Source organism: Rhipicephalus microplus, chromosome X (assembly GCF_043290135.1).
Source record: "Rhipicephalus microplus isolate Deutch F79 chromosome X, USDA_Rmic, whole genome shotgun sequence".
Lineage (NCBI taxonomy): Eukaryota > Metazoa > Arthropoda > Arachnida > Ixodida > Ixodidae > Rhipicephalus > Rhipicephalus microplus.
In genome coordinates, this window is record NC_134710.1 from 61,619,908 (window position 1) to 61,641,753 (window position 21,846).

The following is a 21,846-nucleotide window of genomic DNA, read 5'->3' on the forward strand; positions in this document are numbered from 1 at the left end:
CCACACTCGCTACTCCGGCATGCTAGCTCAGTCGGTTTGAGCATCGTGCTAATAACGCGAAGGTCGTAGGTTCGATCCCTGCGCAATCCAGTATTTTTTTTATTATGTTCTACTGGCCGTCACCTGGTGTCGGGTGTGTAGCTAGACAATTTAAAGACCAATTTATTGATGATGACCGAATGTGTACCGAAGGCGTATGCCCAGTGTTAGAAGCCGGACTTTCTACTCCGGCCAGCTAGCTCAGTCGGTTAGAGCGTCCGTGCTTATAACGCGAAGGTCGTAGGTTCGATCGCTGCGCAGACCAGTGCTTTTGTTGTGTTCTACTGCCCGTCAGATGGTGTCGGGTGTGTAGCTAGACAATTTAAAGACCAATTTATTGATGATGACCGAATGTGTACCCAAGGCGTATGCCCAGTGTTAGAAGCCGGACTTGCTACTCCGGCCAGCTAGCTCAGTAGGTTAGAGCGTTCGTGCTAATAACGCGAAGGTCGTAGGTTCAATCGCTGCGCAGGCCAGTATTTTTATTGTGTTCTACTGGCCGTCACCAGCTGTCGGGTGTGTAGCTAGACAATTTAAAGACCAATTTATTGATGATGACCGAGTGTGTACCGAAGGCGTAAGCCAAGCGTTAGAAGCCGCACTCGCTACTCCGGCCTGATAGCTCAGTCGGTTAGAGCGTCGTGCTAATAAGGCGAAGGTCGTAGGTTCGATCTCTGCGCAGGACAGTACTTTTTATTGTGTTCTACTGGCCGTCACCTGGTGTCGGGTGTGTAGCTAGACAATTTAAAGACCAATTTATTGATGATGACCGAAAGTTACCGAAGATGTATGCCCAGTGTTAGAAGCCGCGCTCGCTACTCCGGCCGGTTAGCTCAGTCGGTTAGAGCGTCGTGCTAATAACGCGAAGGTAGTAGGTTCGATTCCTGCGCAGGACAGTCCTTTTTATTGTGTTCTACTGGCCGTCACGTGGTGTCGGGTGTGTAGCTAGAATATTTAAAGACCAATATATTGATGATGACCGAATGTGTACCGAAGGCGTAATCCCAGTGTTAGAAGCCACACTCGCTACTCTGGCCTGATTGCTCAGTCGGTTAGAGCGTCGTGCTAATAACGCCAAGGTCGTAGGTTCGATCCCTGCGCAGGACAGTACTTTTTATTGTGTTCTACTGGCCGTCACCTGGTGTCGGGTGTGTAGCTAGACAATTTAAAGATCAATTTATTGATGATGACCGAATGTGTACCGAAGATGTATGCCCAGTGTTAGAAGCCGCGCTCGCTACTCCGGCCTGTTAGCTCAGTCGGTTATAGCGTCGTGCTAATAACGCGAAGGTAGTAGGTTAGATCCCTGCGCAGGCCAGTACTTTTTATTGTGTTCTACTGGCCGTCACCTGGTGTCGGGTGTGCAGCTAGACATTTTAAAGACCAATTTATTGATGATGACCGAATGTGTACCGAAGGCGTAGGCCCAGTGTTAGAAGCCGGACTTCCTACTCCGGCCAGCTAGCTCAGTCGGTTAGAGCGTTCGTGCTAATAACGCGAAGGTCGTAGGTTCGATCGCTGCGCAGGCCAGTACTTTTTGTTGTGTTTTACTAGCCGTCATCTGGTGTCGGGTGTGTAGCTAGACAATTTAAAGACCGATTTATTGATGACAACCGAATGTGTACCGAAGATGTATTCCCAGTGTCAGAAGCCGCACTCGCTACTCCGGCCTGCTAGCTCAGTCGGTTAGAGCGTCGTGCTAATAACGCGAAGGTCGTAGGTTCGATCTCTGCGCAGGCCATTATTTTTTTATTATGTTCTACTGGCCGTCACCTGGTGTCGGGTGTGTAGCTAGACAATTTAAAGACCGATTTATTGATGACAACCGAATGTGTACCGAAGATGTATTCCCAGTGTTAGAAGCCAGACTTGCTACTCCGGCCAGCTAGCTCAGTCGGTTAGAGCGTCGTGCTAATAACGCGAGGGTCATAGGTTCGATCACTGCGAAGGCCAGTACTTTTTATTGTGTTCTACTGGCCGTCACCTGGTGTCGCGTGTGTATAGACAATTTAAAGACCAATTTATTGAAGATGACAGAATGTGTACCGAAGGCGTATGCCCAGTGTTAGAAGCCAGACTTGTACTCCGGCCAGCTAGCTCAGTCGGATAGAGCGTCGTGCTAATAACGCGAAGGTCGTAGGTTCGATTGCTGCGCAGGCCAGTACTTTTTGTTGTGTTCTACTGGCCGTCTTCTGGTGTCGGGTGTATTGCTAGTAAATTTAAAGACCAATTTATTGATGATGACCGAATATGCACCAAAGGCGTATGCCCAGTGTTAGAAGCCACACTCGCTACTCCGGACTGCTAGCTCAGTCGGTTAGAGCGTCGTGCTAATAACGCGAGGGTCGTAGGTTCGATCCCTGCGCAAGCCAGTATTTTTATTGTGTTCTACTGGCCGTCACCAGGTGTCGGGTGTGTAGCTAGACAATTTAAAGACCAATTTATGATGATGACCGAATGTGTACCGAAGGCTGGTATGCCCAGTGTTAGAAGCCGGACTTGCTACTCCGGCCAGCTAGCTCAGTCGGTTAGAGCGTCGTGCTAATAACGCGAAGGTCGTAGGTTCGTTCACTGCGAAGGCCAGTACTTTTTATTGTGTTCTACTGGCCGTCACCTGGTGTCGCGTGTGTAGCTAGACAATTCAAAGACCAATTTATTGATGATGACCGAATGTGTACCGAAGGCGTATGGCCAGTGTTAGAAGCCGGACTTGCTACTCCGGCCAGCTAGCTCAGTCAGTTAGAGCGCTCGTGCTGATAACGCGAAGGTCGTAGGTTCGATCCCTGCGCAAGCCAGTATTTTTTATTGTGTTCTACTGGCCGTCACCAGGTTTCGGGTGTGTAGCTAGACAATTTAAAGACCAATTTATGATGATGACCTAATTTGTACCGAAGGCTGGTAAGCCCAGTGTTAGAAGCCGGACCTGCTACTCCGGCCAGCTAGCTCAGTCGGTTAGAGCGTCGTGCTAATAACGCGAAGGTCGTAGGTTCGATCATGCGAAGGCCAGTACTTTTTATTGTGTTCTACTGGCCGTCACCAGGTGTCGCGTGTGTAGCTAGTAAATTTAAAGACCAATTTATTGATGATGACCGAATATGCACCAAAGGCATAGGCCCAGTGTTAGAAGCCGGACTTCCTACTCCGGCCAGCTAGCTCAGTCGGTTAGAGCGTTCGTGCTAATAACGCGAAGGTCGTAGGTTCGATCGCTGCGCAGGCCAGTACTTTTTGTTGTGTTTTACTAGCCGTCATCTGGTGTCGGGTGTGTAGCTAGACAATTTAAAGACCGATTTATTGATGACAACCGAATGTGTACCGAAGATGTATTCCCAGTGTCAGAAGCCGCACTCGCTACTCCGGCCTGCTAGCTCAGTCGGTTAGAGCGTCGTGCTAATAACGCGAAGGTCGTAGGTTCGATCTCTGCGCAGGCCATTATTTTTTTATTATGTTCTACTGGCCGTCACCTGGTGTCGGGTGTGTAGCTAGACAATTTAAAGACCGATTTATTGATGACAACCGAATGTGTACCGAAGATGTATTCCCAGTGTTAGAAGCCACACTCGCTACTCCGGCCTGCTAGCTCAGTCGGTTAGAGCGTCGTTCTAATAACGCGAAGGTCGTAGGTTCGATCCCTGCGCAAGCCAGTATTTTTTATTGTGTTCTACTGGCCGCCACCAGGTGTCGGGTGTGTAGCTAGACAATTTAAAGACCAATTTATTGATGATGACCGAATGTGTACCGAAGATGTATTCCCAGTGTTAGAAGCCGCACTCGCTACTCCGGCCTGCTAGCTCAGTCGGTTAGAGCGTCGTGCTAATAACGCGAAGGTCGTAGGTTCGATCCCTGCGCAGGCCAGTATTTTTTATTGTGTTCTACTGGCCGTCACCTGGTGTCGGGTGTATAGCTAGTAAATTTGAAGACCTATTTATTCATGATGACCGAATGTGTACCGAAGGCGTATGCTCAATGTTAGAAGCCACACTCGCTACTCCGGCATGCTAGCTCAGTCGGTTTGAGCATCGTGCTAATAACGCGAAGGTCGTAGGTTCGATCCCTGCGCAATCCAGTATTTTTTTTATTATGTTCTACTGGCCGTCACCTGGTGTCGGGTGTGTAGCTAGACAATTTAAAGACCAATTTATTGATGATGACCGAATGTGTACCGAAGGCGTATGCCCAGTGTTAGAAGCCGGACTTTCTACTCCGGCCAGCTAGCTCAGTCGGTTAGAGCGTCCGTGCTTATAACGCGAAGGTCGTAGGTTCGATCGCTGCGCAGACCAGTGCTTTTGTTGTGTTCTACTGCCCGTCAGATGGTGTCGGGTGTGTAGCTAGACAATTTAAAGACCAATTTATTGATGATGACCGAATGTGTACCCAAGGCGTATGCCCAGTGTTAGAAGCCGGACTTGCTACTCCGGCCAGCTAGCTCAGTAGGTTAGAGCGTTCGTGCTAATAACGCGAAGGTCGTAGGTTCAATCGCTGCGCAGGCCAGTATTTTTATTGTGTTCTACTGGCCGTCACCAGCTGTCGGGTGTGTAGCTAGACAATTTAAAGACCAATTTATTGATGATGACCGAGTGTGTACCGAAGGCGTAAGCCAAGCGTTAGAAGCCGCACTCGCTACTCCGGCCTGATAGCTCAGTCGGTTAGAGCGTCGTGCTAATAAGGCGAAGGTCGTAGGTTCGATCTCTGCGCAGGACAGTACTTTTTATTGTGTTCTACTGGCCGTCACCTGGTGTCGGGTGTGTAGCTAGACAATTTAAAGACCAATTTATTGATGATGACCGAAAGTTACCGAAGATGTATGCCCAGTGTTAGAAGCCGCGCTCGCTACTCCGGCCGGTTAGCTCAGTCGGTTAGAGCGTCGTGCTAATAACGCGAAGGTAGTAGGTTCGATTCCTGCGCAGGACAGTCCTTTTTATTGTGTTCTACTGGCCGTCACGTGGTGTCGGGTGTGTAGCTAGAATATTTAAAGACCAATATATTGATGATGACCGAATGTGTACCGAAGGCGTAATCCCAGTGTTAGAAGCCACACTCGCTACTCTGGCCTGATTGCTCAGTCGGTTAGAGCGTCGTGCTAATAACGCCAAGGTCGTAGGTTCGATCCCTGCGCAGGACAGTACTTTTTATTGTGTTCTACTGGCCGTCACCTGGTGTCGGGTGTGTAGCTAGACAATTTAAAGATCAATTTATTGATGATGACCGAATGTGTACCGAAGATGTATGCCCAGTGTTAGAAGCCGCGCTCGCTACTCCGGCCTGTTAGCTCAGTCGGTTATAGCGTCGTGCTAATAACGCGAAGGTAGTAGGTTAGATCCCTGCGCAGGCCAGTACTTTTTATTGTGTTCTACTGGCCGTCACCTGGTGTCGGGTGTGCAGCTAGACATTTTAAAGACCAATTTATTGATGATGACCGAATGTGTACCGAAGGCGTATGCCCAGTGTTAGAAGCCGCACTCGCTACTGCGGCCTGCTAGCTCAGTCGGTTAGAGCGTCGTGCTAATAACGCGAAGGTCGTAGGTTCGATCGCTGAGCAGGCCAGTACTTTTTGTTGTGTTCTACTGGCCGTCACCTGGTGTCGCGTGTGTAGCTAGACAATTTAAATACCAATTTATTGATGGTGACAATATGTGTACGGAAGGCGTATGGCCAGTGTTAGAAGCCGCACTCGCTACTCTGGCCTGCTAGCTCAGTCGGTTAGAGCGTCGTGCTAATAACGCGAAGGTCGTAGGTTCGATCCGTGCGCAAGCCAGTATTTTTTTATTGTGTTCTACTGGCCGTCACCAGGTGTCGGGTGTGTAGCTAGACAATTTAAACACCAATTTATGATGATGACCTAATTTGTACCGAAGGCTGGTAAGCCCAGTGTTAGAAGCCGGACCTGCTACTCCGGCCAGCTAGCTCAGTCGGTTAGAGCATCGTGCTAATAACGCGAAGGTCGTAGGTTCGATCACTGCGAAGGCCAGTACTTTTTATTGTGTTCTACTGGCCGTCACCAGGTGTCGCGTGTGTAGCTAGTAAATTTAAAGACCAATTTATTGATGATGACCGAATATGCATCAAAGGCGTATGGCCAGTGTTAGAAGCCGCACTCGCTACTCTGGCCTGCTAGCTCAGTCGGTTAGAGCGTCGTGCTAATAACGCGAAGGTCGTAGGTGCGATCCCTGCGCAGGCCAGTATTTTTATTGTGTTCTACTGGCCGTCACCTGGTGTCGGGTGTGTAGCTAGACAAATTAAAGACCAATTTATTGATGATGACCGAATGTGTACCGAAGGCGTATGGCCAGTGTTAGAAGCCGATCTTGCTACTCCGGCCAGCTAGCTCAGTCGGGTAGAGCGTTCGTGCTGATAACGCGAAGGTCGTAGGTTCTATCGCTGCGCAGGCCAATACTTTTTGTTGTGTTCTACTGGCCGTCACCTGGTGTCGCGTGTGTAGCTAGACAATTTAAATACCAATTTATTGATGGTGACAATATGTGTACGGAAGGCGTATGGCCAGTGTTAGAAGCCGCACTCGCTACTCTGGCCTGCTAGCTCAGTCGGTTAGAGCGTCGTGCTAATAACGCGAAGGTCGTAGGTTCGATCCCTGCGCAGGCCAGTATTTTTTTTATTATGTTCTACTGGCCGTCACCTGGTGTCGGGTGTGTAGCTAGACAATTTAAAGACCAATTTATTGATGATGACCGAATGTGTACCGAAGGCGTATGCCCAGTGTTAGAAGCCGGACTTCCTACTCCGGCCAGCTAGCTCGGTCGGTTAGAGCGTTCGTGCTATTAACGCGAAGGTCGTAGGTGCGATCCCTGCGCAGGCTAGTATTTTTTTAATGTGTTCTACTGGCCGTCACCTGGTGTCGGGTGTGTAGCTACACAATTTAAAGACCAATTTATGATGATGACCGAATCTGTACCGAAGGCGAATGCCCAGATTAAAAGCCGCACTCGCTACTCCGGCCTGCTAGCTCAGTCGGTTAGAGCCTCGTGCTAATGACGCGAATGTCGTAGGTTCGATCCCTGTGCAGGCCAGTATTTTTTTATTATGTTCTACTGGCCGTCACCTGGTGTCGGATGTGTAGCTAGACAATTTAAAGACCAATTTATTGATGATGACCGAATGTGTACCGAAGGCGTAGGCCCAGTGTTAGAAGCCGGACTTCCTACTCCGGCCAGCTAGCTCAGTCGGTTAGAGCGTTCGTGCTAATAACGCGAAGGTCGTAGGTTCGATCGCTGCGCAGGCCAGTACTTTTTGTTGTGTTTTACTAGCCGTCATCTGGTGTCGGGTGTGTAGCTAGACAATTTAAAGACCGATTTATTGATGACAACCGAATGTGTACCGAAGATGTATTCCCAGTGTCAGAAGCCGCACTCGCTACTCCGGCCTGCTAGCTCAGTCGGTTAGAGCGTCGTGCTAATAACGCGAAGGTCGTAGGTTCGATCCCTGCGCAGGCCATTATTTTTTTATTATGTTCTACTGGCCGTCACTTGGTGTCGGGTGTGTAGCTAGACAATTTAAAGACCGATTTATTGATGACAACCGAATGTGTACCGAAGATGTATTCCCAGTGTTAGAAGCCAGACTTGCTACTCCGGCCAGCTAGCTCAGTCGGTTAGAGCGTCGTGCTAATAACGCGAAGGTCATAGGTTCGATCACTGCGAAGGCCAGTGTTTTTTATTGTGTTCTACTGGCCGTCACCTGGTGTCGCGTGTGTAGCTAGACAATTTAAAGACCAATTTATTGAAGATGACAGAATGTGTACCGAAGGCGTATGCCCAGTGTTAGAAGCCAGACTTGCTACTCCGGCCAGCTAGCTCAGTCGGATAGAGCGTCGTGCTAATAACGCGAAGGTCGTAGGTTCGATTGCTGCGCAGGCCAGTACTTTTTGTTGTGTTCTACTGGCCGTCTTCTGGTGTCGGGTGTATTGCTAGTAAATTTAAAGACCAATTTATTGATGATGACCGAATATGCACTGAAGGCGTATGCCCAGTGTTAGAAGCCACACTCGCTACTCCGGCCTGCTAGCTCAGTCGGTTAGAGCGTCGTGCTAATAACGCGAAGGTCGTAGGTTCGATCCCTGCGCAAGCCAGTATTTTTTATTGTGTTCTACTGGCCGTCACCAGGTTTCGGGTGTGTAGCTAGACAATTTAAAGACCAATTTATGATGATGACCTAATTTGTACCGAAGGCTGGTAAGCCCAGTGTTAGAAGCCGGACCTGCTACTCCGGCCAGCTAGCTCAGTCGGTTAGAGCGTCGTGCTAATAACGCGAAGGTCGTAGGTTCGATCACTGCGAAGGCCAGTACTTTTTATTGTGTTCTACTGGCCGTCACCAGGTGTCGCGTGTGTAGCTAGTAAATTTAAAGACCAATTTATTGATGATGACCGAATATGCACCAAAGGCGTATGCCCAGTGTTAGAAGCCACACTCGCTACTCCGGACTGCTAGCTCAGTCGGTTAGAGCGTCGTGCTAATAACGCGAGGGTCGTAGGTTCGATCCCTGCGCAAGCCAGTATTTTTATTGTGTTCTACTGGCCGTCACCAGGTGTCGGGTGTGTAGCTAGACAATTTAAAGACCAATTTATGATGATGACCGAATGTGTACCGAAGGCTGGTATGCCCAGTGTTAGAAGCCGGACTTGCTACTCCGGCCAGCTAGCTCAGTCGGTTAGAGCGTCGTGCTAATAACGCGAAGGTCGTAGGTTCGTTCGCTGCGAAGGCCAGTACTTTTTATTGTGTTCTACTGGCCGTCACCTGGTGTCGCGTGTGTAGCTAGACAATTTAAAGACCAATTTATTGATGATGACCGAATGTGTACCGAAGGCGTATGGCCAGTGTTAGAAGCCGGAGTTGCTACTCTGGCCAGCTAGCTCAGTCAGTTAGAGCGTTCGTGCTGATAACGCGAAGGTCGTAGGTTCGATCACTGCGCAGGCCAGTACTTTTTGTTGTGTTCTACTGGCCGTCACCTGGTGTCGGCTGTGTAGCTAGACAATTTAAAGACCAATTTATTGATGATGACCCAATGTGTACCGAAGATGTATTCCCAGTGTTAGAAGCCGCACTCGCTACTCCGGCCTGCTAGCTCAGTGGGTTAGAGCATCGTGCTAATAACGCGAAGGTCGTAGGTTCGATCCCTGCGCAGGCCAGTATTTTTTATTGTGTTCTTCTGGCCGTCACCTGGTGTCGGGTGTATAGCTAGTAAATTTAAAGACCTATTTATTCATGATGACCGAATGTGTAGCGAAGGCGTATGCTCAATGTTAGAAGCCACACTCGCTACTCCGGCATGCTAGCTCAGTCGGTTTGAGCATCGTGCTAATAACGCGAAGGTCGTAGGTTCGATCCCTGCGCAATCCAGTATTTTTTTTATTATGTTCTACTGGCCGTCACCTGGTGTCGGGTGTGTAGCTAGACAATTTAAAGACCATTTTTTTGATGATGACCGAATGTGTACCGAAGGCGTATGCCCAGTGTTAGAAGCCGGACTTGCTACTCCGGCCAGCTAGCTCAGTAGGTTAGAGCGTTCGTGCTAATAACGCGAAGGTCGTAGGTTCAATCGCTGCGCAGGCCAGTATTTTTATTGTGTTCTACTGGCCGTCACCAGCTGTCGGGTGTGTAGCTAGACAATTTAAAGATCAATTTATTGATGATGACCGAATGTGTACCGAAGATGTATGCCCAGTGTTAGAAGCCGCGCTCGCTACTCCGGCCTGTTAGCTCAGTCGGTTAGAGCGTCGTGCTAATAAGGCGAAGGTCGTAGGTTCGATCTCTGCGCAGGACAGTACTTTTTTATTGTGTTCTACTGGCCGTCACCTGGTGTCGGGTGTGTAGCTAGACAATTTAAAGACCAATTTATTGATGATGACCGAAAGTTACCGAAGATTTATGCCCAGTGTTAGAAGCCGCGCTCGCTACTCCGGCCTGTTAGCTCAGTCGGTTAGAGCGTCGTGCTAATAACGCGAAGGTAGTAGGTTCGATTCCTGCGCAGGACAGTCCTTTTTATTGTGTTCTACTGGCCGTCACGTGGTGTCGGGTGTGTAGCTAGAATATTTAAGACCAATATATTGATGATGACCGAATGTGTACCGAAGGCGTAATCCCAGTGTTAGAAGCCACACTCGCTACTCTGGCCTGATTGCTCAGTCGGTTAGAGCGTCGTGCTAATAACGCCAAGGTCGTAGGTTCGATCCCTGCGCAGGACAGTACTTTTTATTGTGTTCTACTGGCCGTCACCTGGTGTCGGGTGTGTAGCTAGACAATTTAAAGATCAATTTATTGATGATGACCGAATGTGTACCGAAGATGTATGCCCAGTGTTAGAAGCCGCGCTCGCTACTCCGGCCTGTTAGCTCAGTCGGTTATAGCGTCGTGCTAATAACGCGAAGGTAGTAGGTTCGATTCCTGCGCAGGACAGTACTTTTTATTGTTTTCTACTGGCCGTCACCTGGTGTCGGGTGTGTAGCTAGACAATTTAAAGACCAATTTATTGATGATGACCGAATGTGTACGGAAGGCGTATGCCCAGTGTTAGAAGCTGCACTCGCTACTGCGGCCTGCTAGCTCAGTCGGTTAGAGCATCGTGCTAATAACGCGAAAGTCTTAGGTTCGATGCCTGCGCAGGCCAGTACATTTATTGTGTTCTACTCCGTCACCTGGTGTCGGGTGTGTAGCGAGAACTTTTAAAGACCAATTTATTGATGATGACCGAATGTGTACCGAAGGCGTATGCCCAGTGTTAGAAGCCGCACTGGCAACTCCGGCCTGCTAACTCAAAAGGTTAGAGCGTCGTGCTAATAACGCGAAGGTCGTAGGTTCGATCCCCCCGCAGGCCAGTACTTTTCATTGTGTTCTACTGGCCGTTACCTGGTGTCTCGTGTGTAGCTAGACAATTTAAAGACCAATTTATTGATGATGACCGAATGTGTACCGAGGCGTATGCCCAGTGTTAGAAGCAGCACTCGCTACTCCAGCCTTCTAGCTCAGTCGGTTAGAGCGTCGTGCTAATAACGCGAAGGTCGTAGGTTAGATCCCTGCGCAGGCCAGTACTTTTTATTGTGTTCTACTGGCCGTCACCTGGTGTCGGGTGTGCAGCTAGACATTTTAAAGACCAATTTATTGATAATGACCGAATGTGTACCGAAGGCGTATGCCCAGTGTTAGAAGCCGCACTCGCTACTGCGGCCAGCTAGCTCAGTCGGTTAGAGCGTCGTGCTAATAACGCGAAGGTCTTAGGTTCGATTCCTGCGCAGGCCAGTATTTTTTATTGTGTTTTACTGGCCGTCACTTGGTGTCGGGTGTGTATCTAGACAATTTAAAGACCAATTTATTGATGATGACTACTGGCCGTCACCTGGTGTCGGGTGTGTAGCTAGACAATTTAAAGACCGATTTATTGATGACAACCGAATGTGTACCGAAGATGTATTCCCAGTGTTAGAAGCCAGACTTGCTACTCCGGCCAGCTAGCTCAGTCGGTTAGAGCGTCGTGCTAATAACGCGAAGGTCATAGGTTCGATCACTGCGAAGGCCAGTACTTTTTATTGTGTTCTACTGGCCGTCACCTGGTGTCGCGTGTGTATAGACAATTTAAAGACCAATTTATTGAAGATGACAGAATGTGTACCGAAGGCGTATGCCCAGTGTTAGAAGCCAGACTTGTACTCCGGCCAGCTAGCTCAGTCGGATAGAGCGTCGTGCTAATAACGCGAAGGTCGTAGGTTCGATTGCTGCGCAGGCCAGTACTTTTTGTTGTGTTCTACTGGCCGTCTTCTGGTGTCGGGTGTATTGCTAGTAAATTTAAAGACCAATTTATTGATGATGACCGAATATGCACCAAAGGCGTATGCCCAGTGTTAGAAGCCACACTCGCTACTCCGGACTGCTAGCTCAGTCGGTTAGAGCGTCGTGCTAATAACGCGAGGGTCGTAGGTTCGATCCCTGCGCAAGCCAGTATTTTTATTGTGTTCTACTGGCCGTCACCAGGTGTCGGGTGTGTAGCTAGACAATTTAAAGACCAATTTATGATGATGACCGAATGTGTACCGAAGGCTGGTATGCCCAGTGTTAGAAGCCGGACTTGCTACTCCGGCCAGCTAGCTCAGTCGGTTAGAGCGTCGTGCTAATAACGCGAAGGTCGTAGGTTCGTTCACTGCGAAGGCCAGTACTTTTTATTGTGTTCTACTGGCCGTCACCTGGTGTCGCGTGTGTAGCTAGACAATTCAAAGACCAATTTATTGATGATGACCGAATGTGTACCGAAGGCGTATGGCCAGTGTTAGAAGCCGGACTTGCTACTCCGGCCAGCTAGCTCAGTCAGTTAGAGCGCTCGTGCTGATAACGCGAAGGTCGTAGGTTCGATCCCTGCGCAAGCCAGTATTTTTTATTGTGTTCTACTGGCCGTCACCAGGTTTCGGGTGTGTAGCTAGACAATTTAAAGACCAATTTATGATGATGACCTAATTTGTACCGAAGGCTGGTAAGCCCAGTGTTAGAAGCCGGACCTGCTACTCCGGCCAGCTAGCTCAGTCGGTTAGAGCGTCGTGCTAATAACGCGAAGGTCGTAGGTTCGATCATGCGAAGGCCAGTACTTTTTATTGTGTTCTACTGGCCGTCACCAGGTGTCGCGTGTGTAGCTAGTAAATTTAAAGACCAATTTATTGATGATGACCGAATATGCACCAAAGGCATAGGCCCAGTGTTAGAAGCCGGACTTCCTACTCCGGCCAGCTAGCTCAGTCGGTTAGAGCGTTCGTGCTAATAACGCGAAGGTCGTAGGTTCGATCGCTGCGCAGGCCAGTACTTTTTGTTGTGTTTTACTAGCCGTCATCTGGTGTCGGGTGTGTAGCTAGACAATTTAAAGACCGATTTATTGATGACAACCGAATGTGTACCGAAGATGTATTCCCAGTGTCAGAAGCCGCACTCGCTACTCCGGCCTGCTAGCTCAGTCGGTTAGAGCGTCGTGCTAATAACGCGAAGGTCGTAGGTTCGATCTCTGCGCAGGCCATTATTTTTTTATTATGTTCTACTGGCCGTCACCTGGTGTCGGGTGTGTAGCTAGACAATTTAAAGACCGATTTATTGATGACAACCGAATGTGTACCGAAGATGTATTCCCAGTGTTAGAAGCCACACTCGCTACTCCGGCCTGCTAGCTCAGTCGGTTAGAGCGTCGTTCTAATAACGCGAAGGTCGTAGGTTCGATCCCTGCGCAAGCCAGTATTTTTTATTGTGTTCTACTGGCCGCCACCAGGTGTCGGGTGTGTAGCTAGACAATTTAAAGACCAATTTATTGATGATGACCGAATGTGTACCGAAGATGTATTCCCAGTGTTAGAAGCCGCACTCGCTACTCCGGCCTGCTAGCTCAGTCGGTTAGAGCGTCGTGCTAATAACGCGAAGGTCGTAGGTTCGATCCCTGCGCAGGCCAGTATTTTTTATTGTGTTCTACTGGCCGTCACCTGGTGTCGGGTGTATAGCTAGTAAATTTGAAGACCTATTTATTCATGATGACCGAATGTGTACCGAAGGCGTATGCTCAATGTTAGAAGCCACACTCGCTACTCCGGCATGCTAGCTCAGTCGGTTTGAGCATCGTGCTAATAACGCGAAGGTCGTAGGTTCGATCCCTGCGCAATCCAGTATTTTTTTTATTATGTTCTACTGGCCGTCACCTGGTGTCGGGTGTGTAGCTAGACAATTTAAAGACCAATTTATTGATGATGACCGAATGTGTACCGAAGGCGTATGCCCAGTGTTAGAAGCCGGACTTTCTACTCCGGCCAGCTAGCTCAGTCGGTTAGAGCGTCCGTGCTTATAACGCGAAGGTCGTAGGTTCGATCGCTGCGCAGACCAGTGCTTTTGTTGTGTTCTACTGCCCGTCAGATGGTGTCGGGTGTGTAGCTAGACAATTTAAAGACCAATTTATTGATGATGACCGAATGTGTACCCAAGGCGTATGCCCAGTGTTAGAAGCCGGACTTGCTACTCCGGCCAGCTAGCTCAGTAGGTTAGAGCGTTCGTGCTAATAACGCGAAGGTCGTAGGTTCAATCGCTGCGCAGGCCAGTATTTTTATTGTGTTCTACTGGCCGTCACCAGCTGTCGGGTGTGTAGCTAGACAATTTAAAGACCAATTTATTGATGATGACCGAGTGTGTACCGAAGGCGTAAGCCAAGCGTTAGAAGCCGCACTCGCTACTCCGGCCTGATAGCTCAGTCGGTTAGAGCGTCGTGCTAATAAGGCGAAGGTCGTAGGTTCGATCTCTGCGCAGGACAGTACTTTTTATTGTGTTCTACTGGCCGTCACCTGGTGTCGGGTGTGTAGCTAGACAATTTAAAGACCAATTTATTGATGATGACCGAAAGTTACCGAAGATGTATGCCCAGTGTTAGAAGCCGCGCTCGCTACTCCGGCCGGTTAGCTCAGTCGGTTAGAGCGTCGTGCTAATAACGCGAAGGTAGTAGGTTCGATTCCTGCGCAGGACAGTCCTTTTTATTGTGTTCTACTGGCCGTCACGTGGTGTCGGGTGTGTAGCTAGAATATTTAAAGACCAATATATTGATGATGACCGAATGTGTACCGAAGGCGTGATCCCAGTGTTAGAAGCCACACTCGCTACTCTGGCCTGATTGCTCAGTCGGTTAGAGCGTCGTGCTAATAACGCCAAGGTCGTAGGTTCGATCCCTGCGCAGGACAGTACTTTTTATTGTGTTCTACTGGCCGTCACCTGGTGTCGGGTGTGTAGCTAGACAATTTAAAGATCAATTTATTGATGATGACCGAATGTGTACCGAAGATGTATGCCCAGTGTTAGAAGCCGCGCTCGCTACTCCGGCCTGTTAGCTCAGTCGGTTATAGCGTCGTGCTAATAACGCGAAGGTAGTAGGTTAGATCCCTGCGCAGGCCAGTACTTTTTATTGTGTTCTACTGGCCGTCACCTGGTGTCGGGTGTGCAGCTAGACATTTTAAAGACCAATTTATTGATGATGACCGAATGTGTACCGAAGGCGTATGCCCAGTGTTAGAAGCCGCACTCGCTACTGCGGCCTGCTAGCTCAGTCGGTTAGAGCGTCGTGCTAATAACGCGAAGGTCGTAGGTTCGATCGCTGAGCAGGCCAGTACTTTTTGTTGTGTTCTACTGGCCGTCACCTGGTGTCGCGTGTGTAGCTAGACAATTTAAATACCAATTTATTGATGGTGACAATATGTGTACGGAAGGCGTATGGCCAGTGTTAGAAGCCGCACTCGCTACTCTGGCCTGCTAGCTCAGTCGGTTAGAGCGTCGTGCTAATAACGCGAAGGTCGTAGGTTCGATCCGTGCGCAAGCCAGTATTTTTTTATTGTGTTCTACTGGCCGTCACCAGGTGTCGGGTGTGTAGCTAGACAATTTAAACACCAATTTATGATGATGACCTAATTTGTACCGAAGGCTGGTAAGCCCAGTGTTAGAAGCCGGACCTGCTACTCCGGCCAGCTAGCTCAGTCGGTTAGAGCATCGTGCTAATAACGCGAAGGTCGTAGGTTCGATCACTGCGAAGGCCAGTACTTTTTATTGTGTTCTACTGGCCGTCACCAGGTGTCGCGTGTGTAGCTAGTAAATTTAAAGACCAATTTATTGATGATGACCGAATATGCATCAAAGGCGTATGGCCAGTGTTAGAAGCCGCACTCGCTACTCTGGCCTGCTAGCTCAGTCGGTTAGAGCGTCGTGCTAATAACGCGAAGGTCGTAGGTGCGATCCCTGCGCAGGCCAGTACTTTTTGTTGTGTTTTACTAGCCGTCATCTGGTGTCGGGTGTGTAGCTAGACAATTTAAAGACCGATTTATTGATGACAACCGAATGTGTACCGAAGATGTATTCCCAGTGTCAGAAGCCGCACTCGCTACTCCGGCCTGCTAGCTCAGTCGGTTAGAGCGTCGTGCTAATAACGCGAAGGTCGTAGGTTCGATCCCTGCGCAGGCCATTATTTTTTTATTATGTTCTACTGGCCGTCACTTGGTGTCGGGTGTGTAGCTAGACAATTTAAAGACCGATTTATTGATGACAACCGAATGTGTACCGAAGATGTATTCCCAGTGTTAGAAGCCAGACTTGCTACTCCGGCCAGCTAGCTCAGTCGGTTAGAGCGTCGTGCTAATAACGCGAAGGTCATAGGTTCGATCACTGCGAAGGCCAGTGTTTTTTATTGTGTTCTACTGGCCGTCACCTGGTGTCGCGTGTGTAGCTAGACAATTTAAAGACCAATTTATTGAAGATGACAGAATGTGTACCGAAGGCGTATGCCCAGTGTTAGAAGCCAGACTTGCTACTCCGGCCAGCTAGCTCAGTCGGATAGAGCGTCGTGCTAATAACGCGAAGGTCGTAGGTTCGATTGCTGCGCAGGCCAGTACTTTTTGTTGTGTTCTACTGGCCGTCTTCTGGTGTCGGGTGTATTGCTAGTAAATTTAAAGACCAATTTATTGATGATGACCGAATATGCACTGAAGGCGTATGCCCAGTGTTAGAAGCCACACTCGCTACTCCGGCCTGCTAGCTCAGTCGGTTAGAGCGTCGTGCTAATAACGCGAAGGTCGTAGGTTCGATCCCTGCGCAAGCCAGTATTTTTTATTGTGTTCTACTGGCCGTCACCAGGTTTCGGGTGTGTAGCTAGACAATTTAAAGACCAATTTATGATGATGACCTAATTTGTACCGAAGGCTGGTAAGCCCAGTGTTAGAAGCCGGACCTGCTACTCCGGCCAGCTAGCTCAGTCGGTTAGAGCGTCGTGCTAATAACGCGAAGGTCGTAGGTTCGATCACTGCGAAGGCCAGTACTTTTTATTGTGTTCTACTGGCCGTCACCAGGTGTCGCGTGTGTAGCTAGTAAATTTAAAGACCAATTTATTGATGATGACCGAATATGCACCAAAGGCGTATGCCCAGTGTTAGAAGCCACACTCGCTACTCCGGACTGCTAGCTCAGTCGGTTAGAGCGTCGTGCTAATAACGCGAGGGTCGTAGGTTCGATCCCTGCGCAAGCCAGTATTTTTATTGTGTTCTACTGGCCGTCACCAGGTGTCGGGTGTGTAGCTAGACAATTTAAAGACCAATTTATGATGATGACCGAATGTGTACCGAAGGCTGGTATGCCCAGTGTTAGAAGCCGGACTTGCTACTCCGGCCAGCTAGCTCATTCGGTTAGAGCGTCGTGCTAATAACGCGAAGGTCGTAGGTTCGTTCGCTGCGAAGGCCAGTACTTTTTATTGTGTTCTACTGGCCGTCACCTGGTGTCGCGTGTGTAGCTAGACAATTTAAAGACCAATTTATTGATGATGACCGAATGTGTACCGAAGGCGTATGGCCAGTGTTAGAAGCCGGAGTTGCTACTCTGGCCAGCTAGCTCAGTCAGTTAGAGCGTTCGTGCTGATAACGCGAAGGTCGTAGGTTCGATCACTGCGCAGGCCAGTACTTTTTGTTGTGTTCTACTGGCCGTCACCTGGTGTCGGCTGTGTAGCTAGACAATTTAAAGACCAATTTATTGATGATGACCCAATGTGTACCGAAGATGTATTCCCAGTGTTAGAAGCCGCACTCGCTACTCCGGCCTGCTAGCTCAGTGGGTTAGAGCATCGTGCTAATAACGCGAAGGTCGTAGGTTCGATCCCTGCGCAGGCCAGTATTTTTTATTGTGTTCTTCTGGCCGTCACCTGGTGTCGGGTGTATAGCTAGTAAATTTAAAGACCTATTTATTCATGATGACCGAATGTGTAGCGAAGGCGTATGCTCAATGTTAGAAGCCACACTCGCTACTCCGGCATGCTAGCTCAGTCGGTTTGAGCATCGTGCTAATAACGCGAAGGTCGTAGGTTCGATCCCTGCGCAATCCAGTATTTTTTTTATTATGTTCTACTGGCCGTCACCTGGTGTCGGGTGTGTAGCTAGACAATTTAAAGACCATTTTTTTGATGATGACCGAATGTGTACCGAAGGCGTATGCCCAGTGTTAGAAGCCGGACTTGCTACTCCGGCCAGCTAGCTCAGTAGGTTAGAGCGTTCGTGCTAATAACGCGAAGGTCGTAGGTTCAATCGCTGCGCAGGCCAGTATTTTTATTGTGTTCTACTGGCCGTCACCAGCTGTCGGGTGTGTAGCTAGACAATTTAAAGATCAATTTATTGATGATGACCGAATGTGTACCGAAGATGTATGCCCAGTGTTAGAAGCCGCGCTCGCTACTCCGGCCTGTTAGCTCAGTCGGTTAGAGCGTCGTGCTAATAAGGCGAAGGTCGTAGGTTCGATCTCTGCGCAGGACAGTACTTTTTTATTGTGTTCTACTGGCCGTCACCTGGTGTCGGGTGTGTAGCTAGACAATTTAAAGACCAATTTATTGATGATGACCGAAAGTTACCGAAGATTTATGCCCAGTGTTAGAAGCCGCGCTCGCTACTCCGGCCTGTTAGCTCAGTCGGTTAGAGCGTCGTGCTAATAACGCGAAGGTAGTAGGTTCGATTCCTGCGCAGGACAGTCCTTTTTATTGTGTTCTACTGGCCGTCACGTGGTGTCGGGTGTGTAGCTAGAATATTTAAGACCAATATATTGATGATGACCGAATGTGTACCGAAGGCGTAATCCCAGTGTTAGAAGCCACACTCGCTACTCTGGCCTGATTGCTCAGTCGGTTAGAGCGTCGTGCTAATAACGCCAAGGTCGTAGGTTCGATCCCTGCGCAGGACAGTACTTTTTATTGTGTTCTACTGGCCGTCACCTGGTGTCGGGTGTGTAGCTAGACAATTTAAAGATCAATTTATTGATGATGACCGAATGTGTACCGAAGATGTATGCCCAGTGTTAGAAGCCGCGCTCGCTACTCCGGCCTGTTAGCTCAGTCGGTTATAGCGTCGTGCTAATAACGCGAAGGTAGTAGGTTCGATTCCTGCGCAGGACAGTACTTTTTATTGTTTTCTACTGGCCGTCACCTGGTGTCGGGTGTGTAGCTAGACAATTTAAAGACCAATTTATTGATGATGACCGAATGTGTACGGAAGGCGTATGCCCAGTGTTAGAAGCTGCACTCGCTACTGCGGCCTGCTAGCTCAGTCGGTTAGAGCATCGTGCTAATAACGCGAAAGTCTTAGGTTCGATGCCTGCGCAGGCCAGTACATTTATTGTGTTCTACTGGCCGTCACCTGGTGTCGGGTGTGTAGCGAGAACTTTTAAAGACCAATTTATTGATGATGACCGAATGTGTACCGAAGGCGTATGCCCAGTGTTAGAAGCCGCACTGGCAACTCCGGCCTGCTAACTCAAAAGGTTAGAGCGTCGTGCTAATAACGCGAAGGTCGTAGGTTCGATCCCCCCGCAGGCCAGTACTTTTCATTGTGTTCTACTGGCCGTTACCTGGTGTCTCGTGTGTAGCTAGACAATTTAAAGACCAATTTATTGATGATGACCGAATGTGTACCGAGGCGTATGCCCAGTGTTAGAAGCAGCACTCGCTACTCCAGCCTTCTAGCTCAGTCGGTTAGAGCGTCGTGCTAATAACGCGAAGGTCGTAGGTTAGATCCCTGCGCAGGCCAGTACTTTTTATTGTGTTCTACTGGCCGTCACCTGGTGTCGGGTGTGCAGCTAGACATTTTAAAGACCAATTTATTGATAATGACCGAATGTGTACCGAAGGCGTATGCCCAGTGTTAGAAGCCGCACTCGCTACTGCGGCCAGCTAGCTCAGTCGGTTAGAGCGTCGTGCTAATAACGCGAAGGTCTTAGGTTCGATTCCTGCGCAGGCCAGTATTTTTTATTGTGTTTTACTGGCCGTCACTTGGTGTCGGGTGTGTATCTAGACAATTTAAAGACCAATTTATTGATGATGACCGAAAGTTACCGAAGATGTATGCCCAGTGTTAGAAGCCGCGCTCGCTACTCCGGCCTGTTAGCTCAGTCGGTTAGAGCGTCGTGCTAATAACGCGAAGGTAGTAGGTTCGATTCCTGCGCAGGACAGTCCTTTTTATTGTGTTCTACTGGCCGTCACGTGGAGTCGGGTGTGTAGCTAGAATATTTAAAGACAAATATATTGATGATGACCGAATGTGTACCGAAGGCGTAAGCCCAGTGTTAGAAGCCACACTCGCTACTCTGGCCTGATTGCTCAGTCGGTTAGAGCGTCGTGCTAATAACGCCAAGGTCGTAGGTTCGATCCCTGCGCAGGACAGTACTTTTTATTGTGTTCTACTGGCCGTCACCTGGTGTCGGGTGTGTAGCTAGACAATTTAAAGATCAATTTATTGATGATGACCGAATGTGTACCGAAGATGTATGCCCAGTGTTAGAAGCCGCGCTCGCTACTCCGGCCTGTTAGCTCAGTCGGTTATAGCGTCGTGCTAATAACGCGAAGGTAGTAGGTTCGAATCCTGCGCAGGACAGTACTTTTTATTGTGTTCTACTGGCCGTCACCTGGTGTCGGGTGTGTAGCCAGACAATTTAAAGACCAATTTATTGATGATGACCGAATGTGTACGGAAGGCGTATGCCCAGTGTTAGAAGCTGCACTCGCTACTGCGGCCTGCTAGCTCAGTCGGTTATACCGTCGTGCTAATAACGCGAAGGTAGTAGGTTCGATCCCTGCGCAGGACAGTACTTTTTATTGTGTTCTACTGGCCGTCACCTGGTGTCGGGTGTGTAGCTAGACAATTTAAAGACCAATTTATTGATGATGACCGAATGTGTACGGAAGGCGTATGCCCAGTGTTAGAAGCCGCACTCGCTACTGCGGCCTGCTAGCTCAGTCGGTTAGAGCATCGTGCTAATAACGCGAAAGTCTTAGGTTCGATGCCTGCGCAGGCCAGTACATTTATTGTGTTCTACTTTCCGTCACCTGGTGTCGGGTGTGTAGCGAGAATTTTTAAAGACCAATTTATTGATGATGACCGAATGTGTACCGAAGGCGTATGCCCAGTGTTAGAAGCCGCACTGGCAACTCCGGCCTGCTAGCTCAGTCGGTTAGAGTGTCGTGCTAATAACGCGAAGGTCGTAGGTTCGATCCCCCCGCAGGCCAGTACTTTTTATTGTGTTCTACTGGCCGTCACTTGGTGTCGGGTGTGTAGCTAGACAATTTAAAGACCGATTTATTGATGACAACCGAATGTGTACCGAAGATGTATTCCCAGTGTTAGAAGCCAGACTTGCTACTCCGGCCAGCTAGCTCAGTCGGTTAGAGCGTCGTGCTAATAACGCGAAGGTCATAGGTTCGATCACTGCGAAGGCCAGTGTTTTTTATTGTGTTCTACTGGCCGTCACCTGGTGTTGCGTGTGTAGCTAGACAATTTAAAGACCAATTTATTGAAGATGACAGAATGTGTACCGAAGGCGTATGCCCAGTGTTAGAAGCCAGACTTGCTACTCCGGCCAGCTAGCTCAGTCGGATAGAGCGTCGTGCTAATAACGCGAAGGTCGTAGGTTCGATTGCTGCGCAGGCCAGTACTTTTTGTTGTGTTCTACTGGCCGTCTTCTGGTGTCGGGTGTATTGCTAGTAAATTTAAAGACCAATTTATTGATGATGACCGAATATGCACCGAAGGCGTATGCCCAGTGTTAGAAGCCACACTCGCTACTCCGGCCTGCTAGCTCAGTCGGTTAGAGCGTCGTGCTAATAACGCGAAGGTCGTAGGTTCGATCCCTGCGCAAGCCAGTATTTTTTATTGTGTTCTACTGGCCGTCACCAGGTTTCGGGTGTGTAGCTAGACAATTTAAAGACCAATTTATGATGATGACCTAATTTGTACCGAAGGCTGGTAAGCCCAGTGTTAGAAGCCGGACCTGCTACTCCGGCCAGCTAGCTCAGTC

At 49.0% G+C, this 21,846-nt stretch overlaps 78 non-coding genes across 78 annotated transcripts; all 78 read left to right on the forward strand.

Moving 5' to 3' along the window:
- The first annotated feature begins 16 nt into the window (after nucleotides 1-16).
- TRNAI-AAU (transfer RNA isoleucine (anticodon AAU)) lies at nucleotides 17-90 on the forward strand. The gene has a single exon. It is a non-coding gene; the product is annotated as a tRNA-Ile (tRNA).
- A 350-nt stretch (nucleotides 91-440) lies between these two features.
- On the forward strand, nucleotides 441-515 carry TRNAI-AAU (transfer RNA isoleucine (anticodon AAU)). Its single transcript has one exon. It is a non-coding gene; the product is annotated as a tRNA-Ile (tRNA).
- Nucleotides 516-861: 346 nt separating this feature from the next.
- TRNAI-AAU (transfer RNA isoleucine (anticodon AAU)) lies at nucleotides 862-935 on the forward strand. The gene has a single exon. It is a non-coding gene; the product is annotated as a tRNA-Ile (tRNA).
- Nucleotides 936-1,072: 137 nt separating this feature from the next.
- Nucleotides 1,073-1,146, forward strand: TRNAI-AAU (transfer RNA isoleucine (anticodon AAU)). The gene has a single exon. It is a non-coding gene; the product is annotated as a tRNA-Ile (tRNA).
- A 137-nt stretch (nucleotides 1,147-1,283) lies between these two features.
- Nucleotides 1,284-1,357, forward strand: TRNAI-AAU (transfer RNA isoleucine (anticodon AAU)). The gene has a single exon. It is a non-coding gene; the product is annotated as a tRNA-Ile (tRNA).
- Nucleotides 1,358-1,494: 137 nt separating this feature from the next.
- TRNAI-AAU (transfer RNA isoleucine (anticodon AAU)) lies at nucleotides 1,495-1,569 on the forward strand. Its single transcript has one exon. It is a non-coding gene; the product is annotated as a tRNA-Ile (tRNA).
- Nucleotides 1,570-1,706: 137 nt separating this feature from the next.
- TRNAI-AAU (transfer RNA isoleucine (anticodon AAU)) lies at nucleotides 1,707-1,780 on the forward strand. Its single transcript has one exon. It is a non-coding gene; the product is annotated as a tRNA-Ile (tRNA).
- A 346-nt stretch (nucleotides 1,781-2,126) lies between these two features.
- On the forward strand, nucleotides 2,127-2,200 carry TRNAI-AAU (transfer RNA isoleucine (anticodon AAU)). Its single transcript has one exon. It is a non-coding gene; the product is annotated as a tRNA-Ile (tRNA).
- A 137-nt stretch (nucleotides 2,201-2,337) lies between these two features.
- TRNAI-AAU (transfer RNA isoleucine (anticodon AAU)) lies at nucleotides 2,338-2,411 on the forward strand. The gene has a single exon. It is a non-coding gene; the product is annotated as a tRNA-Ile (tRNA).
- A 348-nt stretch (nucleotides 2,412-2,759) lies between these two features.
- On the forward strand, nucleotides 2,760-2,834 carry TRNAI-GAU (transfer RNA isoleucine (anticodon GAU)). The gene has a single exon. It is a non-coding gene; the product is annotated as a tRNA-Ile (tRNA).
- Nucleotides 2,835-3,182: 348 nt separating this feature from the next.
- TRNAI-AAU (transfer RNA isoleucine (anticodon AAU)) lies at nucleotides 3,183-3,257 on the forward strand. The gene has a single exon. It is a non-coding gene; the product is annotated as a tRNA-Ile (tRNA).
- Nucleotides 3,258-3,394: 137 nt separating this feature from the next.
- Nucleotides 3,395-3,468, forward strand: TRNAI-AAU (transfer RNA isoleucine (anticodon AAU)). Its single transcript has one exon. It is a non-coding gene; the product is annotated as a tRNA-Ile (tRNA).
- Nucleotides 3,469-3,606: 138 nt separating this feature from the next.
- Nucleotides 3,607-3,680, forward strand: TRNAI-AAU (transfer RNA isoleucine (anticodon AAU)). The gene has a single exon. It is a non-coding gene; the product is annotated as a tRNA-Ile (tRNA).
- Nucleotides 3,681-3,817: 137 nt separating this feature from the next.
- TRNAI-AAU (transfer RNA isoleucine (anticodon AAU)) lies at nucleotides 3,818-3,891 on the forward strand. Its single transcript has one exon. It is a non-coding gene; the product is annotated as a tRNA-Ile (tRNA).
- A 137-nt stretch (nucleotides 3,892-4,028) lies between these two features.
- Nucleotides 4,029-4,102, forward strand: TRNAI-AAU (transfer RNA isoleucine (anticodon AAU)). The gene has a single exon. It is a non-coding gene; the product is annotated as a tRNA-Ile (tRNA).
- A 350-nt stretch (nucleotides 4,103-4,452) lies between these two features.
- On the forward strand, nucleotides 4,453-4,527 carry TRNAI-AAU (transfer RNA isoleucine (anticodon AAU)). Its single transcript has one exon. It is a non-coding gene; the product is annotated as a tRNA-Ile (tRNA).
- A 346-nt stretch (nucleotides 4,528-4,873) lies between these two features.
- Nucleotides 4,874-4,947, forward strand: TRNAI-AAU (transfer RNA isoleucine (anticodon AAU)). Its single transcript has one exon. It is a non-coding gene; the product is annotated as a tRNA-Ile (tRNA).
- Nucleotides 4,948-5,084: 137 nt separating this feature from the next.
- On the forward strand, nucleotides 5,085-5,158 carry TRNAI-AAU (transfer RNA isoleucine (anticodon AAU)). The gene has a single exon. It is a non-coding gene; the product is annotated as a tRNA-Ile (tRNA).
- Nucleotides 5,159-5,295: 137 nt separating this feature from the next.
- Nucleotides 5,296-5,369, forward strand: TRNAI-AAU (transfer RNA isoleucine (anticodon AAU)). Its single transcript has one exon. It is a non-coding gene; the product is annotated as a tRNA-Ile (tRNA).
- Nucleotides 5,370-5,506: 137 nt separating this feature from the next.
- On the forward strand, nucleotides 5,507-5,580 carry TRNAI-AAU (transfer RNA isoleucine (anticodon AAU)). Its single transcript has one exon. It is a non-coding gene; the product is annotated as a tRNA-Ile (tRNA).
- A 137-nt stretch (nucleotides 5,581-5,717) lies between these two features.
- Nucleotides 5,718-5,791, forward strand: TRNAI-AAU (transfer RNA isoleucine (anticodon AAU)). Its single transcript has one exon. It is a non-coding gene; the product is annotated as a tRNA-Ile (tRNA).
- A 139-nt stretch (nucleotides 5,792-5,930) lies between these two features.
- TRNAI-AAU (transfer RNA isoleucine (anticodon AAU)) lies at nucleotides 5,931-6,004 on the forward strand. Its single transcript has one exon. It is a non-coding gene; the product is annotated as a tRNA-Ile (tRNA).
- A 137-nt stretch (nucleotides 6,005-6,141) lies between these two features.
- TRNAI-AAU (transfer RNA isoleucine (anticodon AAU)) lies at nucleotides 6,142-6,215 on the forward strand. The gene has a single exon. It is a non-coding gene; the product is annotated as a tRNA-Ile (tRNA).
- A 348-nt stretch (nucleotides 6,216-6,563) lies between these two features.
- Nucleotides 6,564-6,637, forward strand: TRNAI-AAU (transfer RNA isoleucine (anticodon AAU)). Its single transcript has one exon. It is a non-coding gene; the product is annotated as a tRNA-Ile (tRNA).
- A 350-nt stretch (nucleotides 6,638-6,987) lies between these two features.
- Nucleotides 6,988-7,061, forward strand: TRNAI-AAU (transfer RNA isoleucine (anticodon AAU)). Its single transcript has one exon. It is a non-coding gene; the product is annotated as a tRNA-Ile (tRNA).
- A 138-nt stretch (nucleotides 7,062-7,199) lies between these two features.
- TRNAI-AAU (transfer RNA isoleucine (anticodon AAU)) lies at nucleotides 7,200-7,274 on the forward strand. Its single transcript has one exon. It is a non-coding gene; the product is annotated as a tRNA-Ile (tRNA).
- Nucleotides 7,275-7,411: 137 nt separating this feature from the next.
- On the forward strand, nucleotides 7,412-7,485 carry TRNAI-AAU (transfer RNA isoleucine (anticodon AAU)). Its single transcript has one exon. It is a non-coding gene; the product is annotated as a tRNA-Ile (tRNA).
- A 349-nt stretch (nucleotides 7,486-7,834) lies between these two features.
- On the forward strand, nucleotides 7,835-7,908 carry TRNAI-AAU (transfer RNA isoleucine (anticodon AAU)). The gene has a single exon. It is a non-coding gene; the product is annotated as a tRNA-Ile (tRNA).
- A 137-nt stretch (nucleotides 7,909-8,045) lies between these two features.
- On the forward strand, nucleotides 8,046-8,119 carry TRNAI-AAU (transfer RNA isoleucine (anticodon AAU)). The gene has a single exon. It is a non-coding gene; the product is annotated as a tRNA-Ile (tRNA).
- Nucleotides 8,120-8,257: 138 nt separating this feature from the next.
- On the forward strand, nucleotides 8,258-8,331 carry TRNAI-AAU (transfer RNA isoleucine (anticodon AAU)). The gene has a single exon. It is a non-coding gene; the product is annotated as a tRNA-Ile (tRNA).
- Nucleotides 8,332-8,468: 137 nt separating this feature from the next.
- On the forward strand, nucleotides 8,469-8,542 carry TRNAI-AAU (transfer RNA isoleucine (anticodon AAU)). The gene has a single exon. It is a non-coding gene; the product is annotated as a tRNA-Ile (tRNA).
- Nucleotides 8,543-9,102: 560 nt separating this feature from the next.
- On the forward strand, nucleotides 9,103-9,176 carry TRNAI-AAU (transfer RNA isoleucine (anticodon AAU)). The gene has a single exon. It is a non-coding gene; the product is annotated as a tRNA-Ile (tRNA).
- A 137-nt stretch (nucleotides 9,177-9,313) lies between these two features.
- TRNAI-AAU (transfer RNA isoleucine (anticodon AAU)) lies at nucleotides 9,314-9,387 on the forward strand. Its single transcript has one exon. It is a non-coding gene; the product is annotated as a tRNA-Ile (tRNA).
- Nucleotides 9,388-9,526: 139 nt separating this feature from the next.
- Nucleotides 9,527-9,601, forward strand: TRNAI-AAU (transfer RNA isoleucine (anticodon AAU)). Its single transcript has one exon. It is a non-coding gene; the product is annotated as a tRNA-Ile (tRNA).
- Nucleotides 9,602-9,948: 347 nt separating this feature from the next.
- TRNAI-AAU (transfer RNA isoleucine (anticodon AAU)) lies at nucleotides 9,949-10,022 on the forward strand. Its single transcript has one exon. It is a non-coding gene; the product is annotated as a tRNA-Ile (tRNA).
- Nucleotides 10,023-10,158: 136 nt separating this feature from the next.
- On the forward strand, nucleotides 10,159-10,232 carry TRNAI-AAU (transfer RNA isoleucine (anticodon AAU)). The gene has a single exon. It is a non-coding gene; the product is annotated as a tRNA-Ile (tRNA).
- A 137-nt stretch (nucleotides 10,233-10,369) lies between these two features.
- On the forward strand, nucleotides 10,370-10,443 carry TRNAI-AAU (transfer RNA isoleucine (anticodon AAU)). Its single transcript has one exon. It is a non-coding gene; the product is annotated as a tRNA-Ile (tRNA).
- A 137-nt stretch (nucleotides 10,444-10,580) lies between these two features.
- TRNAI-AAU (transfer RNA isoleucine (anticodon AAU)) lies at nucleotides 10,581-10,654 on the forward strand. The gene has a single exon. It is a non-coding gene; the product is annotated as a tRNA-Ile (tRNA).
- A 344-nt stretch (nucleotides 10,655-10,998) lies between these two features.
- TRNAI-AAU (transfer RNA isoleucine (anticodon AAU)) lies at nucleotides 10,999-11,072 on the forward strand. Its single transcript has one exon. It is a non-coding gene; the product is annotated as a tRNA-Ile (tRNA).
- Nucleotides 11,073-11,209: 137 nt separating this feature from the next.
- TRNAI-AAU (transfer RNA isoleucine (anticodon AAU)) lies at nucleotides 11,210-11,283 on the forward strand. The gene has a single exon. It is a non-coding gene; the product is annotated as a tRNA-Ile (tRNA).
- A 411-nt stretch (nucleotides 11,284-11,694) lies between these two features.
- On the forward strand, nucleotides 11,695-11,768 carry TRNAI-AAU (transfer RNA isoleucine (anticodon AAU)). The gene has a single exon. It is a non-coding gene; the product is annotated as a tRNA-Ile (tRNA).
- A 137-nt stretch (nucleotides 11,769-11,905) lies between these two features.
- TRNAI-AAU (transfer RNA isoleucine (anticodon AAU)) lies at nucleotides 11,906-11,979 on the forward strand. The gene has a single exon. It is a non-coding gene; the product is annotated as a tRNA-Ile (tRNA).
- Nucleotides 11,980-12,327: 348 nt separating this feature from the next.
- On the forward strand, nucleotides 12,328-12,402 carry TRNAI-GAU (transfer RNA isoleucine (anticodon GAU)). The gene has a single exon. It is a non-coding gene; the product is annotated as a tRNA-Ile (tRNA).
- Nucleotides 12,403-12,750: 348 nt separating this feature from the next.
- Nucleotides 12,751-12,825, forward strand: TRNAI-AAU (transfer RNA isoleucine (anticodon AAU)). Its single transcript has one exon. It is a non-coding gene; the product is annotated as a tRNA-Ile (tRNA).
- A 137-nt stretch (nucleotides 12,826-12,962) lies between these two features.
- On the forward strand, nucleotides 12,963-13,036 carry TRNAI-AAU (transfer RNA isoleucine (anticodon AAU)). The gene has a single exon. It is a non-coding gene; the product is annotated as a tRNA-Ile (tRNA).
- Nucleotides 13,037-13,174: 138 nt separating this feature from the next.
- TRNAI-AAU (transfer RNA isoleucine (anticodon AAU)) lies at nucleotides 13,175-13,248 on the forward strand. Its single transcript has one exon. It is a non-coding gene; the product is annotated as a tRNA-Ile (tRNA).
- Nucleotides 13,249-13,385: 137 nt separating this feature from the next.
- On the forward strand, nucleotides 13,386-13,459 carry TRNAI-AAU (transfer RNA isoleucine (anticodon AAU)). The gene has a single exon. It is a non-coding gene; the product is annotated as a tRNA-Ile (tRNA).
- A 137-nt stretch (nucleotides 13,460-13,596) lies between these two features.
- On the forward strand, nucleotides 13,597-13,670 carry TRNAI-AAU (transfer RNA isoleucine (anticodon AAU)). The gene has a single exon. It is a non-coding gene; the product is annotated as a tRNA-Ile (tRNA).
- Nucleotides 13,671-14,020: 350 nt separating this feature from the next.
- Nucleotides 14,021-14,095, forward strand: TRNAI-AAU (transfer RNA isoleucine (anticodon AAU)). Its single transcript has one exon. It is a non-coding gene; the product is annotated as a tRNA-Ile (tRNA).
- Nucleotides 14,096-14,441: 346 nt separating this feature from the next.
- On the forward strand, nucleotides 14,442-14,515 carry TRNAI-AAU (transfer RNA isoleucine (anticodon AAU)). Its single transcript has one exon. It is a non-coding gene; the product is annotated as a tRNA-Ile (tRNA).
- A 137-nt stretch (nucleotides 14,516-14,652) lies between these two features.
- Nucleotides 14,653-14,726, forward strand: TRNAI-AAU (transfer RNA isoleucine (anticodon AAU)). The gene has a single exon. It is a non-coding gene; the product is annotated as a tRNA-Ile (tRNA).
- A 137-nt stretch (nucleotides 14,727-14,863) lies between these two features.
- TRNAI-AAU (transfer RNA isoleucine (anticodon AAU)) lies at nucleotides 14,864-14,937 on the forward strand. The gene has a single exon. It is a non-coding gene; the product is annotated as a tRNA-Ile (tRNA).
- Nucleotides 14,938-15,074: 137 nt separating this feature from the next.
- TRNAI-AAU (transfer RNA isoleucine (anticodon AAU)) lies at nucleotides 15,075-15,148 on the forward strand. The gene has a single exon. It is a non-coding gene; the product is annotated as a tRNA-Ile (tRNA).
- Nucleotides 15,149-15,285: 137 nt separating this feature from the next.
- Nucleotides 15,286-15,359, forward strand: TRNAI-AAU (transfer RNA isoleucine (anticodon AAU)). Its single transcript has one exon. It is a non-coding gene; the product is annotated as a tRNA-Ile (tRNA).
- Nucleotides 15,360-15,498: 139 nt separating this feature from the next.
- TRNAI-AAU (transfer RNA isoleucine (anticodon AAU)) lies at nucleotides 15,499-15,572 on the forward strand. Its single transcript has one exon. It is a non-coding gene; the product is annotated as a tRNA-Ile (tRNA).
- A 137-nt stretch (nucleotides 15,573-15,709) lies between these two features.
- Nucleotides 15,710-15,783, forward strand: TRNAI-AAU (transfer RNA isoleucine (anticodon AAU)). The gene has a single exon. It is a non-coding gene; the product is annotated as a tRNA-Ile (tRNA).
- A 137-nt stretch (nucleotides 15,784-15,920) lies between these two features.
- TRNAI-AAU (transfer RNA isoleucine (anticodon AAU)) lies at nucleotides 15,921-15,994 on the forward strand. The gene has a single exon. It is a non-coding gene; the product is annotated as a tRNA-Ile (tRNA).
- A 349-nt stretch (nucleotides 15,995-16,343) lies between these two features.
- On the forward strand, nucleotides 16,344-16,417 carry TRNAI-AAU (transfer RNA isoleucine (anticodon AAU)). The gene has a single exon. It is a non-coding gene; the product is annotated as a tRNA-Ile (tRNA).
- A 137-nt stretch (nucleotides 16,418-16,554) lies between these two features.
- Nucleotides 16,555-16,628, forward strand: TRNAI-AAU (transfer RNA isoleucine (anticodon AAU)). Its single transcript has one exon. It is a non-coding gene; the product is annotated as a tRNA-Ile (tRNA).
- Nucleotides 16,629-16,766: 138 nt separating this feature from the next.
- On the forward strand, nucleotides 16,767-16,840 carry TRNAI-AAU (transfer RNA isoleucine (anticodon AAU)). The gene has a single exon. It is a non-coding gene; the product is annotated as a tRNA-Ile (tRNA).
- Nucleotides 16,841-16,977: 137 nt separating this feature from the next.
- Nucleotides 16,978-17,051, forward strand: TRNAI-AAU (transfer RNA isoleucine (anticodon AAU)). The gene has a single exon. It is a non-coding gene; the product is annotated as a tRNA-Ile (tRNA).
- Nucleotides 17,052-17,611: 560 nt separating this feature from the next.
- On the forward strand, nucleotides 17,612-17,685 carry TRNAI-AAU (transfer RNA isoleucine (anticodon AAU)). The gene has a single exon. It is a non-coding gene; the product is annotated as a tRNA-Ile (tRNA).
- A 137-nt stretch (nucleotides 17,686-17,822) lies between these two features.
- Nucleotides 17,823-17,896, forward strand: TRNAI-AAU (transfer RNA isoleucine (anticodon AAU)). The gene has a single exon. It is a non-coding gene; the product is annotated as a tRNA-Ile (tRNA).
- Nucleotides 17,897-18,035: 139 nt separating this feature from the next.
- Nucleotides 18,036-18,110, forward strand: TRNAI-AAU (transfer RNA isoleucine (anticodon AAU)). Its single transcript has one exon. It is a non-coding gene; the product is annotated as a tRNA-Ile (tRNA).
- A 347-nt stretch (nucleotides 18,111-18,457) lies between these two features.
- Nucleotides 18,458-18,531, forward strand: TRNAI-AAU (transfer RNA isoleucine (anticodon AAU)). Its single transcript has one exon. It is a non-coding gene; the product is annotated as a tRNA-Ile (tRNA).
- A 136-nt stretch (nucleotides 18,532-18,667) lies between these two features.
- On the forward strand, nucleotides 18,668-18,741 carry TRNAI-AAU (transfer RNA isoleucine (anticodon AAU)). The gene has a single exon. It is a non-coding gene; the product is annotated as a tRNA-Ile (tRNA).
- A 137-nt stretch (nucleotides 18,742-18,878) lies between these two features.
- Nucleotides 18,879-18,952, forward strand: TRNAI-AAU (transfer RNA isoleucine (anticodon AAU)). Its single transcript has one exon. It is a non-coding gene; the product is annotated as a tRNA-Ile (tRNA).
- Nucleotides 18,953-19,089: 137 nt separating this feature from the next.
- Nucleotides 19,090-19,163, forward strand: TRNAI-AAU (transfer RNA isoleucine (anticodon AAU)). The gene has a single exon. It is a non-coding gene; the product is annotated as a tRNA-Ile (tRNA).
- Nucleotides 19,164-19,509: 346 nt separating this feature from the next.
- Nucleotides 19,510-19,583, forward strand: TRNAI-AAU (transfer RNA isoleucine (anticodon AAU)). The gene has a single exon. It is a non-coding gene; the product is annotated as a tRNA-Ile (tRNA).
- A 137-nt stretch (nucleotides 19,584-19,720) lies between these two features.
- TRNAI-AAU (transfer RNA isoleucine (anticodon AAU)) lies at nucleotides 19,721-19,794 on the forward strand. Its single transcript has one exon. It is a non-coding gene; the product is annotated as a tRNA-Ile (tRNA).
- A 136-nt stretch (nucleotides 19,795-19,930) lies between these two features.
- Nucleotides 19,931-20,004, forward strand: TRNAI-AAU (transfer RNA isoleucine (anticodon AAU)). The gene has a single exon. It is a non-coding gene; the product is annotated as a tRNA-Ile (tRNA).
- A 137-nt stretch (nucleotides 20,005-20,141) lies between these two features.
- TRNAI-AAU (transfer RNA isoleucine (anticodon AAU)) lies at nucleotides 20,142-20,215 on the forward strand. The gene has a single exon. It is a non-coding gene; the product is annotated as a tRNA-Ile (tRNA).
- Nucleotides 20,216-20,352: 137 nt separating this feature from the next.
- TRNAI-AAU (transfer RNA isoleucine (anticodon AAU)) lies at nucleotides 20,353-20,426 on the forward strand. Its single transcript has one exon. It is a non-coding gene; the product is annotated as a tRNA-Ile (tRNA).
- A 137-nt stretch (nucleotides 20,427-20,563) lies between these two features.
- On the forward strand, nucleotides 20,564-20,637 carry TRNAI-AAU (transfer RNA isoleucine (anticodon AAU)). The gene has a single exon. It is a non-coding gene; the product is annotated as a tRNA-Ile (tRNA).
- A 137-nt stretch (nucleotides 20,638-20,774) lies between these two features.
- On the forward strand, nucleotides 20,775-20,848 carry TRNAI-AAU (transfer RNA isoleucine (anticodon AAU)). The gene has a single exon. It is a non-coding gene; the product is annotated as a tRNA-Ile (tRNA).
- Nucleotides 20,849-20,984: 136 nt separating this feature from the next.
- Nucleotides 20,985-21,058, forward strand: TRNAI-AAU (transfer RNA isoleucine (anticodon AAU)). Its single transcript has one exon. It is a non-coding gene; the product is annotated as a tRNA-Ile (tRNA).
- A 348-nt stretch (nucleotides 21,059-21,406) lies between these two features.
- Nucleotides 21,407-21,480, forward strand: TRNAI-AAU (transfer RNA isoleucine (anticodon AAU)). Its single transcript has one exon. It is a non-coding gene; the product is annotated as a tRNA-Ile (tRNA).
- A 137-nt stretch (nucleotides 21,481-21,617) lies between these two features.
- TRNAI-AAU (transfer RNA isoleucine (anticodon AAU)) lies at nucleotides 21,618-21,691 on the forward strand. Its single transcript has one exon. It is a non-coding gene; the product is annotated as a tRNA-Ile (tRNA).
- Nucleotides 21,692-21,846: the final 155 nt, after the last annotated feature.